This window comes from Vanessa atalanta, chromosome 13, assembly GCF_905147765.1.
Source record: "Vanessa atalanta chromosome 13, ilVanAtal1.2, whole genome shotgun sequence".
NCBI lineage: Eukaryota > Metazoa > Arthropoda > Insecta > Lepidoptera > Nymphalidae > Vanessa > Vanessa atalanta.
Window position 1 is genome coordinate 3,092,646 of NC_061883.1, and position 15,537 is coordinate 3,108,182.

Genomic DNA, 15,537 nt, shown 5'->3' on the forward strand with positions numbered 1-15,537 from the left:
TGTGAATCATGTGATTTGTAGTGAGGCTCATAAAAGTCATGGATTAAAATATTATAAAGAAATTATTCTTAAAATATTCTAAAGTAATGTGTTTAGTCACTATAAAGAAATCCAACAAGTGCGTATCAACTACCAAACTCTAATCTACTTATGAATTTATGAACAATAACTTTTATAGGACTCAACCTGCAATTCAAGGGCCTCAAGATCTGAAGCCCGAATGCTAAGAACTAAACCACCCAGCAGTGTATATAAACAAGATGTCGGTAATTGGCAAAACAGACTTTTGTCTAACTGAAACACAATAAAATGCAATTTTAAATCTAAACTACGTGTTATATGTAAATTTTATTGCATTTCAATATAAATTTATTTATTTGCGAAGCTGTAGATTAATTAGTGATATTGCAATAAATTTTAGTTCATCCATTACAATAATAAAATGTTAGTCAAATATATCAATTTCAATATATGACGATGACGACCTCCGTGGTCGAGTAGTGTGTACACCGGTTTTCATGGGTACGCCACTCTGAGGTCCCGGGTTCGATTCCCGGCCGAGTCGATGTAGAAAAAGTTCATTAGTTTTCTATTTTGTCTTGGGTCTGGGTGTCTGTGGTACCGTCGTTACTTCTGTTTTCCATAACACAAGTGCTTTAGCTACTTACATTGGGATCACAGTAATGTATGTGGTGTTGTCCAATATTTATTTAAATATATAAAATTAGTTCTAACCGCGTTCTAACCCCTGGGCCAACTCGGCTCTTAGAGTATAGGATTGCTTTATACGAAATTTCATAAAATTCTATTCGGTGGTTTTGCCGTGAAATGGAAACATAGACAGAGATACTTTTGCATTTCTATTATTCGTATAGAATTCCAGCCTTTAAATATCTTTAAAAAATATTTATAAAGAAATGTATTTCTATTTAAAGTCTTGATTCAAAATCAAAATACACAAGACCGTGTAGGCGAATCATATTAACAATTAAAATACAAAGACAAAAAAAAAAAATGTTGTGATGAAATGTTGATATGAAATTATTTATACAAGAATATATATAAGTTCACTTATTACATGATCATATTCGCTGGGTTCATGATCCCGATAACAATTTCTGCCGGTTCATAAATTTCATAGGATGAAAAATGATCACACTGTCCACTTATCGCTGTCGGTGCGAAAACTTAAGGGATACCCTTTTATCTTTATACAAAAGATTATGAACATATATATATATATACCTTACGTTATAGTATATATAATGATATCGGGTGTTTGGTAAACTTGTAAACAAGATTTACTTAATCTTGTATAAAAAATTTCTAAATTTTTAAGTGCAAATTGGTTACGCTCTTAAGGAATAATTCAAATATTTCAAGATTTTAAACTGCGAATAGAAAAAAAAAAAACAACTTTTATTACAGACCTAAATCCATCCATAAAAACTACCAAGTATTAATTTAAAGGTTTTTTAACAAGAAAACTTAATAAATAAATATATATAAGTAAATGATTACATCGGTGGTAAAAAGGTCAGGTCAAAAATCAGCTATTTTCATAACACATATATATATAAAAAAAAAAAAATGTATACAATTTAATTGAGTCTTGTTATATGAGTCACAAGTGCTTGTAAGAGTGTACTTTAACAAAGTACAATTGGATTTTGAAAGATATACGAATATTATAAATTAAAACCTATAGGAAACCAAAAAGCTTTTTGTACGGAGTTTCTTTCGCCAGTTCTTCTCATATCATGTCTCTGGAATCGGTGGTAGGTTTCCAATAAATTAACAAGGGCAATGCTTCTACAACATATTAATAAAAATACTGCAGTTGAACCATAGATGCAATTTTTTTTTTTTATTTAGCCAAAGATATTCTCTTGAACAGACAGGCTGTTTTAAAACATTTATCATACATTCCGAGGAGATGCGAACTTCGTGAGAAATACATAAATCCATGTCACAACTTGGCAAGATATGATAACACGTTTTGAGGAGAAAACTCTTTTCAAACATTTAAGAAATAAGGCTTTTATTTCTTGTAAATTTTATAATATTTCTTTTTTTTTTAAATCTGCCATTATAAAGAGCGTAAATTTATATACATAGAATGTTTAAATTAACTTATTATTTATTTTGACAAGGATAAATACGATATGCTAATACAATTATTATCATGATGTTTTTATTTTTAAGCACAAAAATGATTGCTGTCTCTTCATTAAAAATAGACTCTGTTACGTCACCTCTTGTGACTCTTCGCAAAATTCACGAGTAAAACAAAATAATTTATTATTAAAAGTACAGTAAAATTATGAAACTAGTGAAAAATGGATCGACTATATCAAATTAATAATTTAAATCCATTCTTTCTTATCTGTCTGAGTACGCTGAAGCAAGCTTAAAAATACAGGTACAGTCAGCTTAGAAAAAAAATACGTAAGCGTCTAGCAATAATAGTTCTACTGCTGTACTGAATCAAAAAGTGACCGAAAACCGGGTACAGAATACGTAATTTTTTTAAAATAATGTCCTCATATAATACACGAAATTAAGCTATGATTAAAAAAAACCTTTAAAATATATAAAGCAGTCATTTTAAGGAAATGACAAGATTTTGTAGCTAAACTAGATTGTTTTGTCACAACACCAAATCGTCATCTCAGCCGGAAGAAATACACTGCTGAAAAAGGCCGGCTTACCCACATCCAGTCCCACGAACGTCGTCTGTCCGCCTAGTAATGAGGTTGCCCCCTCTGTTTTTTCCGGTGGTGATTCGTGTTTGCCACTCAAGAACTTTTCTGGCCCAACGGCCGTCGGTTCTATGAGCTATGTCACTGCCACTGTTATTTTGTTTCACATGTGAATTTTATCATTTCTGTTTCGATCTCGCATTGCATGCTCGATTGAAAAAAACTAACACTCTTTTTGGGCAAATAAGATATTAAAGTTGTGTCTGTAAATAAATTTAAGTCCTTGTAAATATAGATAACATTAATTTGTCTGTAAATATAAACATATTATTAAAGCTGACTGTATACGGTCCATTATTAAACAATAACTTTGTCTTTCATAACTTAAAACACAAATAGCGCAGCCAGACACAAAAGGAACTAAAGTAATGGTATTCGTAAAAGAAACTTAAAAGTATTTTTATGAGATACTAATTTCCAACCGCGGGTTCGCCCACATTTGAGAGGAAGCCGATAAAAAATCCCAATAACTTTTGGGATTTTTTTATGAAAGAAGTAGCTTACCGGAGAGCTTTGGGAGACAGTGCTTACACACCCGTGCCTCCAAGCACATAAATCTACAACTCCAATCGTATTATTATAAATGAGGGAATAGATTAACACCGGTGAATTAGATTTAATAAATACATATACAGGCAATTCCAAAATTCAATTTAAAATAAATATATATTTACAAATCTGTATATAAATACTTAATACTACATTAAGTCAACATTCTTTAAGTTTTTTTTTTTCGAATTCATATAATTAAATATAATTTACTGTTGGTACGTAGTCAGGACGTCATTTGAGCTAATTAAATGCAATCATTCGAAATTGACTAATAATCGTTCGAAAATCGAAATTTTAGATTCTATTCTGAGCCATAAAAAAGTTTTAACTGCGTCAACTTTTAAAATAATATTGTATGGTCGCGTGAGTACTTTTTCCAGCGTTACAAAGTTAGCTTAATAAAATTAACAAAAAATGTCCTAAATCCGAAACCAAACTATTTCTGGGGTTTTAAACTGCACGTTGGTTTTATTTGGGATTAAAATCAATAGCATATTTTCAGTTGGCAAATCTGAAAATACTAAAGTACTTTTATACATTATTCACATCATTTTGACTAAATGTTATATCTTAAAAAACATGATTTCTTTATTTAAAATTTTTCTTAATATGTGATATGGTTATACTGGATTATAATTCCCCCGTTTACTCCAAAGAGTTTTTAATCATCAGTTTGTATCATCAGGTTACATTTTTTTCCCTCGCGTTCCTGCAATTTGTGGGAAGTACTTCTTGAAAAGGGACGGAAGTTTGTAACAGAGTAATTTTCCAAGAGGATTTAATAGTAATGATGGTACATGGTTACTAAGGTTAGCGTCAGATGTTGCACATCATATGAAATTACTGAAATGCTTGCTCATATTTATTAATTTTAGCCGATTCTATTCAATTGACAAAAATGGGTATCTTATTGCTAGAATGCCAGCTCAGTCCATCAGACGAAGATACTACAAAATTTAATTTATATTTAAAAATAATAAAGTCTATATTGGCTAGAATATTTTGAGTAGTAATCCTACGTAATCACTAAAAGTATTGAGACAGTATAAAGGCAGAATGGATCTAATTTCTTGGTTACCAATGTTGGTGGCGCATTGGCGATGTATGATGCGCTTAATATTTATGACAACGTCAATATCTATGGGAGATCGTGACCACTTTATAAATTAATTTAGTTCTCATTATGATTAATACACATTATATTACAATTTAAAGTAAAAATCGGACTTTATGGCTGCTTTGCAAAACAACCAGTGCATCATTAATAATGGTGTTTATCCATTTCTCTTTCAACTTTGAAATCTTTCGAAATATGTCAAAGAATATTTTCATCATTAAAACTTTATACAAGTCTTAACGTTGTCACGATCTCGTTATATTTTAAAAATGGAAATACTCTTACGTAACTTTACGCGAAACTATAGAAACAGTTTTGAATATGGATTCTTACGAAAGAAAATTAAAAACATTTCAACTGCACTGTTTTTAGTAAGATTGTAACTTGTGCCCTTTTTATTATAACGAGGATCACGTATGATCGGTAATAACAAAATAATGCTAATAAACGCATACTTAAATTAACTATATTTTGAATGTGGTTTAAAATACGAATATGACTGTAACTAAAATTTAATTTAATTATTATAATATATGTTGCTTGAAAAAGACTAAAGCGCCATTGTGTTTTTATAGTACGTGTAGGTTTAATTGGCATTGCTATATGCTTTAAAAATTTATTATTTTTAAAATGTACTATATAATACACTCCGTCCGAGCCGTGAAAACTACTTATAAAGGGTTATAAATAACGTGTGTGTAGACGAGCATATTTATTTCTTGATAGCTTTAATAACTTATCAACGAATCGCTGACTGTCTATCTTAAGGTAATGTCAAACATTTATCGTTCTAATTTCAATTTTTCATGAAGTGTACAAACATCTATCATTAAAGTATTTTTTAAAACTTAAATGAAAAAATACACACTGTGTTTTGTGATCATTTTTTTTTTAAATTAATATCCTTTGGCACCATGATAACGATCAGTTGTGATTAACAGTTGTTGATTTTACATACGAATAAATAGTGTAGATCTCGAGGACGCAGACCCACATCCTCCGTTCTACGAGTGCGCTCAAAGCGTATTAAAGAGTATTTTGAGGGAAAATAAACAACGTTCTACACTTTTTAATTAAAGTATACACACTGCATATACTTGAGCTACAAATAATGTAATAAACGTAACCAAGAACTATATTATGTTTCCTCTATTAAATCTAGTCAATTAGACAATCTACATTATAACAAAATTAATATCGATTATAAAAATTAAAATAAATATTGAATTGTAACTGTATTACTACAAGATTTTTTATTTTTATTCGATGTAGCTCGATATTTTGACATTACTATGAATGTCTTGTTCACAGAGAAAAATAAAAAACATTATAAATATCCCGTTTTAAATACTTGTAATAATAAAAACAACCATGTTAATTTAAAAGCTGAAACTGTATTAATCAAAAATATATTAAGTTTTACATAAAATATAATTTAAAAGTTATCCATAAATGTAACTCTATCAATCATCGCTCTCGCTTGCGGTAAACTAGAGCAATCAACTGATTGCACTGGCTAAGAGCTACGGAATTAAATAAGACTTTTATCCACTAAAGGCGATACGTCAAGCTTATCTATCCAATCGAAGAAGGAGTAAAGATAGTAAAATCTTAGATTTACTTATGCGATCTTCTGCTAATTAATCTGCTGATGCACTACAAACAGTTCTTGATTAATATATTAGGTCCTTACATATAAAATTAGCGTTTTGTCGTACTGGCCACTTTGATCTGAAATATCTCCTTTATGGTTAAGAATTCCAAATTCAAATTTATAAACTCCATTGTGAGGTACAATGGAAAACAAGAAACATCGGTATATTTACGAGTACGAGTTCAAACGGCACTGCAAAAGAAAGCGTGGTACGTTTTTGGTTTCAATGTTTTCGTTCTGGAAATTTCGACCTTCAGAACCAACCCCGTATACGGCCGGAGACCAAAGTGGAAAATGAAGAATTAAAGGCTATTGTGGAGGCGGATCCATCACAAAGCACAGCGATAGCTGCCGGCTTCGCGGTTAGTGATAAAACTGTACTAATCCACTTGAAGCAAATTGGAAAACTAAAATAACTTGAACTTGCAAACACGATTCGACTGCTGTGTTACTTTGCTCAACCGACGCAATAATGAATAGATTTCAAATCGAATCATTACTTGTGATAAAAATCGATACTGTACGATAATCGGAAGCGCTTGATAGATAGTTGTATAAAATTATCAATATAATTAATTATTGTGACTTAATATTATTATTAAAATTATATTATTTTTCAGTATAGTATTTATTTAAGATAAAAAGTTTTTAATAACATAATTAAAAAAACGTAATATGACAACTTTGACACTTAATTTTTGTATAAATACCCCTTGTAAGTATTTTACCGGCCTCTTTTGGTGGCGATCTGAAGTGTCAACGTCTACGAGATACGTAATGTATTTTTATTTTTGCTAGTGTTAGTAAATTATTATTTTAAAATATTTGTGTATAAAAATGATACTAATATTTCCCTATAGTTGTTATTGCTTGTTAAATTATGGATGAATATATGAATTGTGTCTTTTACAATTATCAATATACAAAGTTAGTATAATGTATTTAACTAACATGATTGTATTTTTGGACATTGAAAAAGAGTAACTACTGAGTTTCTTGCCGGTTCTTCTCGGTAGAATCTACATTCCGAACCGGTGGTAGTTTTACTTTAAAATAGTTGGTTAAATGACGATAAAAGCCTTCTTGAATAAAGTATATTTTAATTAAGGTAATTGTTTGGTTTTATTGTAATTATTAATTATAAATTGAATAAACAAATCTAACATCAGAAGTGGGATATGCAATTCACATAAGTACCTACTAATTTTTATTTTTTGTGTTTCAATGGTCTCGTCAACGCGATTCGAGGAGCTGTATCTGGCCGTCACCGTAATGATGACGACGCAGCACTCCGTCTACGATCGAGCAACCAGTGACAACAGTGCGGAAGGCTGGTGTCAGAAGATTAAGAAACCGTCAAAAGAATTTCGATGGAGCAGCGTGGCTGTTCCTAAGGCTGGTAAGACCCTAAGGGGTTCCGTTTAAAATGTTTCGAGTCTGGCGCCTTCTGGAGGTCGAACTTTGGAAAACATAGTTGTCGAAAATAGCCTTAGATGATAATAATTACATATAACTAATTGTTACTAGATATGACATATTTGCCTAAATTGTAATGTCATATTATTTATATTTCTATATATGATTAGGAAGGAAATTTTGAAGTATACAAAAGTTGTGATTGTTAATAAATAAAAATAAAAAAAATAAGTGCTTGTCCGACGCACTGGCAGCGAGTGATTGGGTCAAGCATGTCGAGGTAATCAATATAAAAAAAAAAAATCTGTTTCCGCTGGTCGGTCTTTTGCTTGATGCAAGTCTATCCCACTAGCAGCGGGTGGAGGGACTTGACATGTCTAGGCAATAGGCAAAACAGAAAAATAAAAAAAAAAGATTTTGTACTATTTGTCGAAAACCCGGACATACAGATAATATTTGTCGGTACGGTAATAAAAAAGATGATAATAAGGAAGTCAATTTTTTAGGGGAACCCAGCCTCAGTCAAAATTAACAGTAGTATCTATTAATAATGTTAAAATCAATTCATTAATTGATACTGGGGCAAATTGCAGTATAATAAGAGAATCTATAGCAAAGCGATTAGGTTGCCATCTAACGCCATGTTGTTTTTACGTTTTTTGGTATAGGTAAAGGTAGTATAAATATATTTTCGAAAATTACGGTACCCGTTAAATTTAAAAGTTATGTATCGAATTAGATATATATGTGGTTAAGGACAACGATTGTCGTTATGATCTTTTAATAGGTAAAAATGTTATACAGCATCCCGATATTGAGATTATAACAAATTCATTAGGTTCTCGTTTAGTACGGAAGTATCCACCTAAAATTAATCTTGAAATTAATTCATTAGAAAAATTAGAATTTTCAGACGACTTTAATAAGAAATTGTAACACCTAGATGATAGTATACAGATAAGGATTAAGGATATTTTTCAAAAATATCCGTCTGTTTTGAAACCCATTGGAAATGTTAAGACTGGTAAACTAGAAATCAAATTAAAAAGAGACGAAGTTGTGTATTATAGGCCGTATAGATTAGCTCCAATTGAGAGAGAGAAGGTTAAAGAAATAGTTAATGATTTATTAGATAAACAGATAATTTAAGAAAGTAATTCAGCTTTCGCTAGTCCTATGATTTTGGTTAAAAAAAAAGTGACGGAACTGACAGAATGTGTATCGATTACACAGCTTTAAATAGAATAATAGAAAAAGATAGATACCCCCTCCCTCTCATTGAAGACCAAATTGATAGATTAGGTCAGTGCGAGTTATTCATATCTTTGGATATGAAAAATGGGTTTTACCAAATACCCATAAGTGACGATTCGACTAAGTACACGGCTTTCGTAACACCGGATGGCCATTGCGAATTTCTCAAAATACCATTTGGAATTTGTGGTGGACCTTCGGTGTTCCAGAGAGCTATTTCTAAAGCTTTACGACATTTAAAATTTGTATTAGTATATATAGATGACATTTTAATACCATTTAACAACATTGAAGAGAGGGACTTGATTATTTAGAACAAACAATTTTGGCTTTGGATTCTAATGGTTTTACAGTAAATATTAAAAAATGTAAATTCTTTGTTGACAATATTGAATACCTAGGTAGGCACATATCGTGAAGGTGTTAGGCCAAGTGAATCTAAAGGTAGTGCTTTAGTAAATTCTTGTATACCCAATAATGTCAAGCAAGTATATTTTATTAATAGTTGACGGTTTTACTAAGTTTTGTTTGTTAAGGCCACTTAAAACTTTAAATACCCAAGAGTTAATACCTATCATAAGAGAAACGATTACAATATTTGGTACGCCATCCTTAATTATCACTGATCGCGGAACAAATTTTAGTTCTAATCAAATTAAAAACTTTTTTAGAGAATTATCTATAGAACATCACATGATAGCTACTGGTACACCTAGAAGTAATGGACAGGTTGAACGTTATGTAGCCACAGTAGTTAACATGTTAAGCACTATATGTAACGATTTGTCAGACTGGCCGAATGGGTTATGGAAAGTACAACAATCTATAAATACCACAGTCCAAAAATCTACCGGATTTTCTCCTTTGCGCTTACTGATCGGTGTAGAAGCAAATATACCCGTTGTTCAAGCTCGTCTAAACGACATTCTCGACAGTAATAGCTTAAATCCTTACATTGACGTACAAGCTGATCGTGAACTTGCTAGACAACGTTTACAGCAGATTTAAAAAAAAAAAAATTCAAAGATCGTTTTGATTCTGTCAGGCGAAACAATATAATCTATAATGTAGGTGATTTAGTTTACGTTAGTCAGGATCACAGACGCAATGATAAATTAAGACCGAAATTTAAGGGCCCCTATGAAATTACTTCAATTCTTTCTAATGATCGTTACGCTTTAAAAGGACTCGGTAATTTAAGAGATACTGTGATTGCAAAGTCGCATAAAACATTAAATTTTAAATTATTGTTAAATATATAATATAAATAAATACAATTTCGATTAGCCCTTTCTGAAGTTATTATTTGGAATAAAAAGAAAATATTATAAAATGATTGTTTAATTTTTATAATTAAATATAAAACATTAATGTTCGAATAGTATTAAGACAATTGTTATCGATAATACATAAAACATCTGTTAATAAATCATTTAATTTGATATTAGTATATTATTTTTTTTCTAGATTATAAGTTATAAATAAAAATTAAAGTTATATTTTTAAAATACAATTCTTACAAAATTTTATTGTTATAAAACATCTGTTATTGAATCTTACTTTGATATTTGCACAATTTTTGATATATTATTTTTTTTTTCGAGTTATAAATTTAAATTGGGTAGGCTGCTGGTAGGCCATGATTTGGTGCTGATTAGTTACTCATCCTCCAGCAGGTGAATGGAATCAGTATGTCTATGTTATTGGCTGAAACCTCGCTGGTAGGCCGTGATTTGGTACTGGTTAGTTACTGACCCCCAGCAGGTGAATGGAATCAGTATGTCTATGTCACTGGCTCAACTGTTTCGCTGTTAGGCCTTATACTTGGTGCCAATTATCTCACAAGCAGCGAGTGAATGTGATTGGCATGTCTATGTATCTGGCTCAAATACAAATCTTATATAATATTTCAAAATCTAATTCTCGCAATTGTATGAGAAAGAAAAACAAATTGTGCAAATAACAAGTTAATGTTTCAATCAAATGAAACGTAAAAAAATCTTTAAATTGTTACAACTTTTTTACAGTTATTCCTTTTGGTTATTAATACTTCTTTATCATTTTTGTTCCACTATTAATTTCAATTATTCAAGATTGTCAACTATTACGATATTATATTTTTATTCGAGTTGTCCTTCGTGGACGAAGTACTGTCAGTATGGCCGTGATAGATAGTTGTATAAAATTATCAATATAATTAATTATTGTGACTTAATATTATTATTAAAATTATATTATTTTTCAGTATAGTATTTATTTAAGATAAAAAGTTTTTAATAACATAATTAAAAAAACGTAATATGACAACTTTGACACTTAATTTTTGTATAAATACCCCTTGTAAGTATTTTACCGGCCTCTTTTGGTGGCGATCTGAAGTGTCAACGTCTACGAGATACGTAATGTATTTTTATTTTTGCTAGTGTTAGTAAATTATTATTTTAAAATATTTGTGTATAAAAATTATACTAATATTTCCCTATAGTTGTTATTGCTTGTTAAATTATGGATGAATATATGAATTGTGTCTTTTACAATTATCAATATACAAAGTTAGTATAATGTATTTAACTAACATGATTGTATTTTTGGACATTGAAAAAGAGTAACTACTGAGTTTCTTGCCGGTTCTTCTCGGTAGAATCTACATTCCGAACCGGTGGTAGTTTTACTTTAAAATAGTTGGTTAAATGACGATAAAAGCCTTCTTGAATAAAGTATATTTTAATTAAGGTAATTGTTTGGTTTTATTGTAATTATTAATTATAAATTGAATAAACAAATCTAACACGCTCGTCACAATGGCTGAACCCTGGAGACCCAGCTTAATCCTACCCTAAACGAAAATTGACTCAGAAAAAATTACTTGTGAGTGTTTGGTGGACTAGCGCCGGTGTCGTTCACTACAGCTATCTAAAATCTGGCCAAACGATTACGACAGATATCTATTGTCAGCAACTGCAAACTATGAAAGAAGAACTAGCTGCTAAACAACCGAGATTGGTCAATCGCTTTAGGCCACTGCTGCTTTACGACAACGCAAGACCACTACACAATAAATAACCACTAAGTTAGATGAGCTACAATTGAAATATCTGGTACAGCCATCGTACTCCTCGAACCTTGCTCCAACAGATTACCATTTTTTCCGGAATTTGGACAACTTCTTACAAGAAAAAAAATTCAACTCCGATGCGGCAGTCCAAACCGCTTTCAAAGAGTTTATTGATTAACTACTTATGAGATGGCAATTGTGAATAGATAACAACGCTGCATACTTTGGTTAATTAAATATATTTTACAAAAAATAAATGACTTTACATTCCTCTCGTACAAAACGCTAATTTCATATATAAGGACCTAATATCTTTATTTATAATATTATCTGATTCCACTTATATCCACTTTAATTTTACTGTCAAATTTTCGATAAACTTCACCGACATTCGAAATACATTTTTTTTGAAACAATAATGAATATTAAGATCTCAACCAATGATATCGCGGCAATTTAGTGTCAAAGCTTTTTTTTATTTGCCTTTTACGATATATTTATTGTCTACATAGGTGTAGGCTGTATTGTTAAGTAAATCATTTTTTCCAAAAATTTACCTGAGACATTAGTTTCTGTAAAACTAGTTCATTCTTGTTTCATCCAGTAGTTACTGATTATACTTTAATAAGCTTCAGCGTAGAATAATGAACTAAGTACCATAATAAAAACAAACCTAGTGCAGTGTTATTCTGCTAGATCTTAATTCCTGTCTCATTCGTGAAATATTGGAAACCCAATACGCAATTTTATTTTTCGTATCATATAAATGTCATAAATATTCACACAATCAATACCGCATAACATTTTTTGAGATTTCATGATCACAATCCGAAGTTATGAATTTCACGATTATGTTTGAGTGAAAAAAATGCAGACTAAACCAATACCATTTTTTTATCTAAATATAACATAATGTACAAACGTTTTTTATCTGTATGAGTGTTATTATAGTCAAGTATAATTTTCAAATAAAAAAAAATTGACATTTTTTTAAATTATTATCTCGTTTCCTACTGATTGCCGGTTGATCGAATCAAATTCAATGGTGATTTACTTCTTACAATCGTCCCTCCGGTATTGAATGTTGATAAACGCGATATCCACAGACAATATAAAGGCGATATACTATAGACTTTGTGATTATAATGAACACGATTGTGCTGATGAAACTTTTATTATTAAATTGTTTTAAAGAAACTTATATATTAAACATTTGTATAGACATCAGGCATCAGGCATCAGGCAATGAGGATATTTAATACCACAAATGAAAATCAATCAACGGTTTCTAGTATTAATAATAATTTAATTATTTTGCTAGTGTTAGTTACTACATATAAAATGACAACACCTCGTGACAACCAAGCCGAGTATGAAACTTATAAGTACATATTAATCACTTGAAAATACAATGCAAATATAAGGAGATAATCATCTATTATCCAGAAAAAAATATCTTAGAAGTTACTTTGTAATGTCACGTTAGATCTAATGTTTTTTCGTCGTGGAAACAAAGGAAACAATATAATGTTACTATTAATAAAAAAACGACGAAAATGTTGAAAATGAAATCACAGAAAACCGATGGGAACCGAAAAGCTGAAATGTTAAACCGTTTGTGTATTTAGATTGTCCGAAAGTGGCACAAAATCAGTGGTAGTCTTTAATGAACCTACTTAAACTATAAACACATATAACGAAATTGGTAATTACTGATTATGATTCCAATATATTGTTATACATGTTATACTTTATTAATATTAAATAAATTGAACACAAGAATATACTCTTGAAGCCACACATTGAAATGAAGATATTCGTAGATACTATTATCCAAAACATTTTTTTTGGAATTTGCTGCACGAATTTTAACTATAGTACACTCGCAATAAGGTTGCGTTATATAAATCAACAAATCTTGAATCTGAGATTTTATACCAAGTTCTCGGCGATAAAACAGAAAATCAGGTTTCGTTCTCAATTTCAACAAATTCAAAAAGGCCTAGGGGACTTCAATGTGATTGGTTTGTATTTGATGTGTTATCGGATCACATTCGCAACATCTGTTGGTGCAACCGACATTTTTACATATGAAAACTGTTGAAATGAAAATCGACTTAAAGATCTAATATTAAGATTCAAATTAGAATGTGAAGCGAGATTGAAAAATCACAAAGAATTAAACGTCCAACACAAAACCAGAGATCAACTATAACAAAAACGCTACGATGGAAGTATCATGTTTTGTTACTGAAATAGTCTCTTTTGCTTCTGTCATTTTAAAATTCGAATTAAGCATTCCTAAAAAAATATCTCAAGGTAAAATAATCGAAAAAATAAAACAATGTTCAACAAACAAAAAAATATATATTTATAATTAATAAAAACTTTTTTTAAATCAAATTTCATAAAAGATGTCAGAGATCGCTGACAAATATTGATTATTTACGTGTATGGCTATCACAGCTTTATTTAATGACTTGGCTTGCAATAAAATTGTTTTTTTTTACATACCATTACCATTATGCAAATATTTATAAATAAATAATATTTTATAAAATAATAGTAATTATATGGAGAGATTGAAGAAACAGAAGACTTTTCTTAAACATTATGTTTCAACGATAGCATACATAATGGCATGCTATCACTATATATAAAACCTTTTTAGATACAGGGTAATTTTTATCCCGGAAAATGGGTGTTTCCTTAGGGGATGTCTGCAATTTGTATCTCCATATTCAACCGACACGCGAACGAAATTGCGTGCACTCTAAAATAGGCTTTATATTTTAAGTGCTCCCGGATGAATACAATAAAAAAAACTATAATAATCCATTTTTAATTTAGCGTAACCTACCAATCAAGATTAATCTCGTAATCCGTAAATCCAAGTTGATTAATCAGGGACATTTTTACGGATGCCTCCCATCTAAGAGGTCATTGGAACCCAAGGGAAGACCGGTAAGGGTTAATAGTTCGCCGGCGAGATTAGTTGATCCGAGCCGCGATTAGCCGAGGGATGAAGTTTGATTTGATAATTAAGAGATGTAAAAGATTATACCGTTAAGTTGCACCATAAATTATAAATAAAGAGAAATTTTAAATTATGGCTGTTCAACAACTTCGATACAACGATAATTATGAAGATAACAGTAATGCCTTAAAGTTTAGAGTAATATTGTCTATCATTTCAGATTAGTCACACTTGCAGGGACAATAAACTTGGCACAATAGCAAATTTATTGTCGTACATACGTTTACTGTCCAAAGTAAAAGTGTTAATTTAAAAAATGGAAATAAAGGGAATCTTTAGTTCAAATATTTATGAAATAGGTTCAATGCATATTAAATAACGTATGGCAATTTAATAATTACAGATCAAATTAGACATTATACATTTATTTAATTTTATAATTCAAACTATTTTAATGTTTCTGGTGTGTCATTAAAAGTAAATATTTGAGAAACAACTGTCACCTAACTTTATCTAGTGATGATCCACATAATGGAGATATGTAGTTTGAGTCTCAATGTCTTTCACAGTGGTTTTTTTAATACACCCTTGAGGGCGTAAAATGGGGTGATGATTTTTATGTCATAGGTATAGTTCAGTTAGTAAGTTTTATAAATTTCACGCGGCTAAAACCGCAGGTTCAGTTAGTGTAAAATATAAGTCATATAATATTTAATTTTTAAAGCCATTAAATATTTTTTTTAATATAAC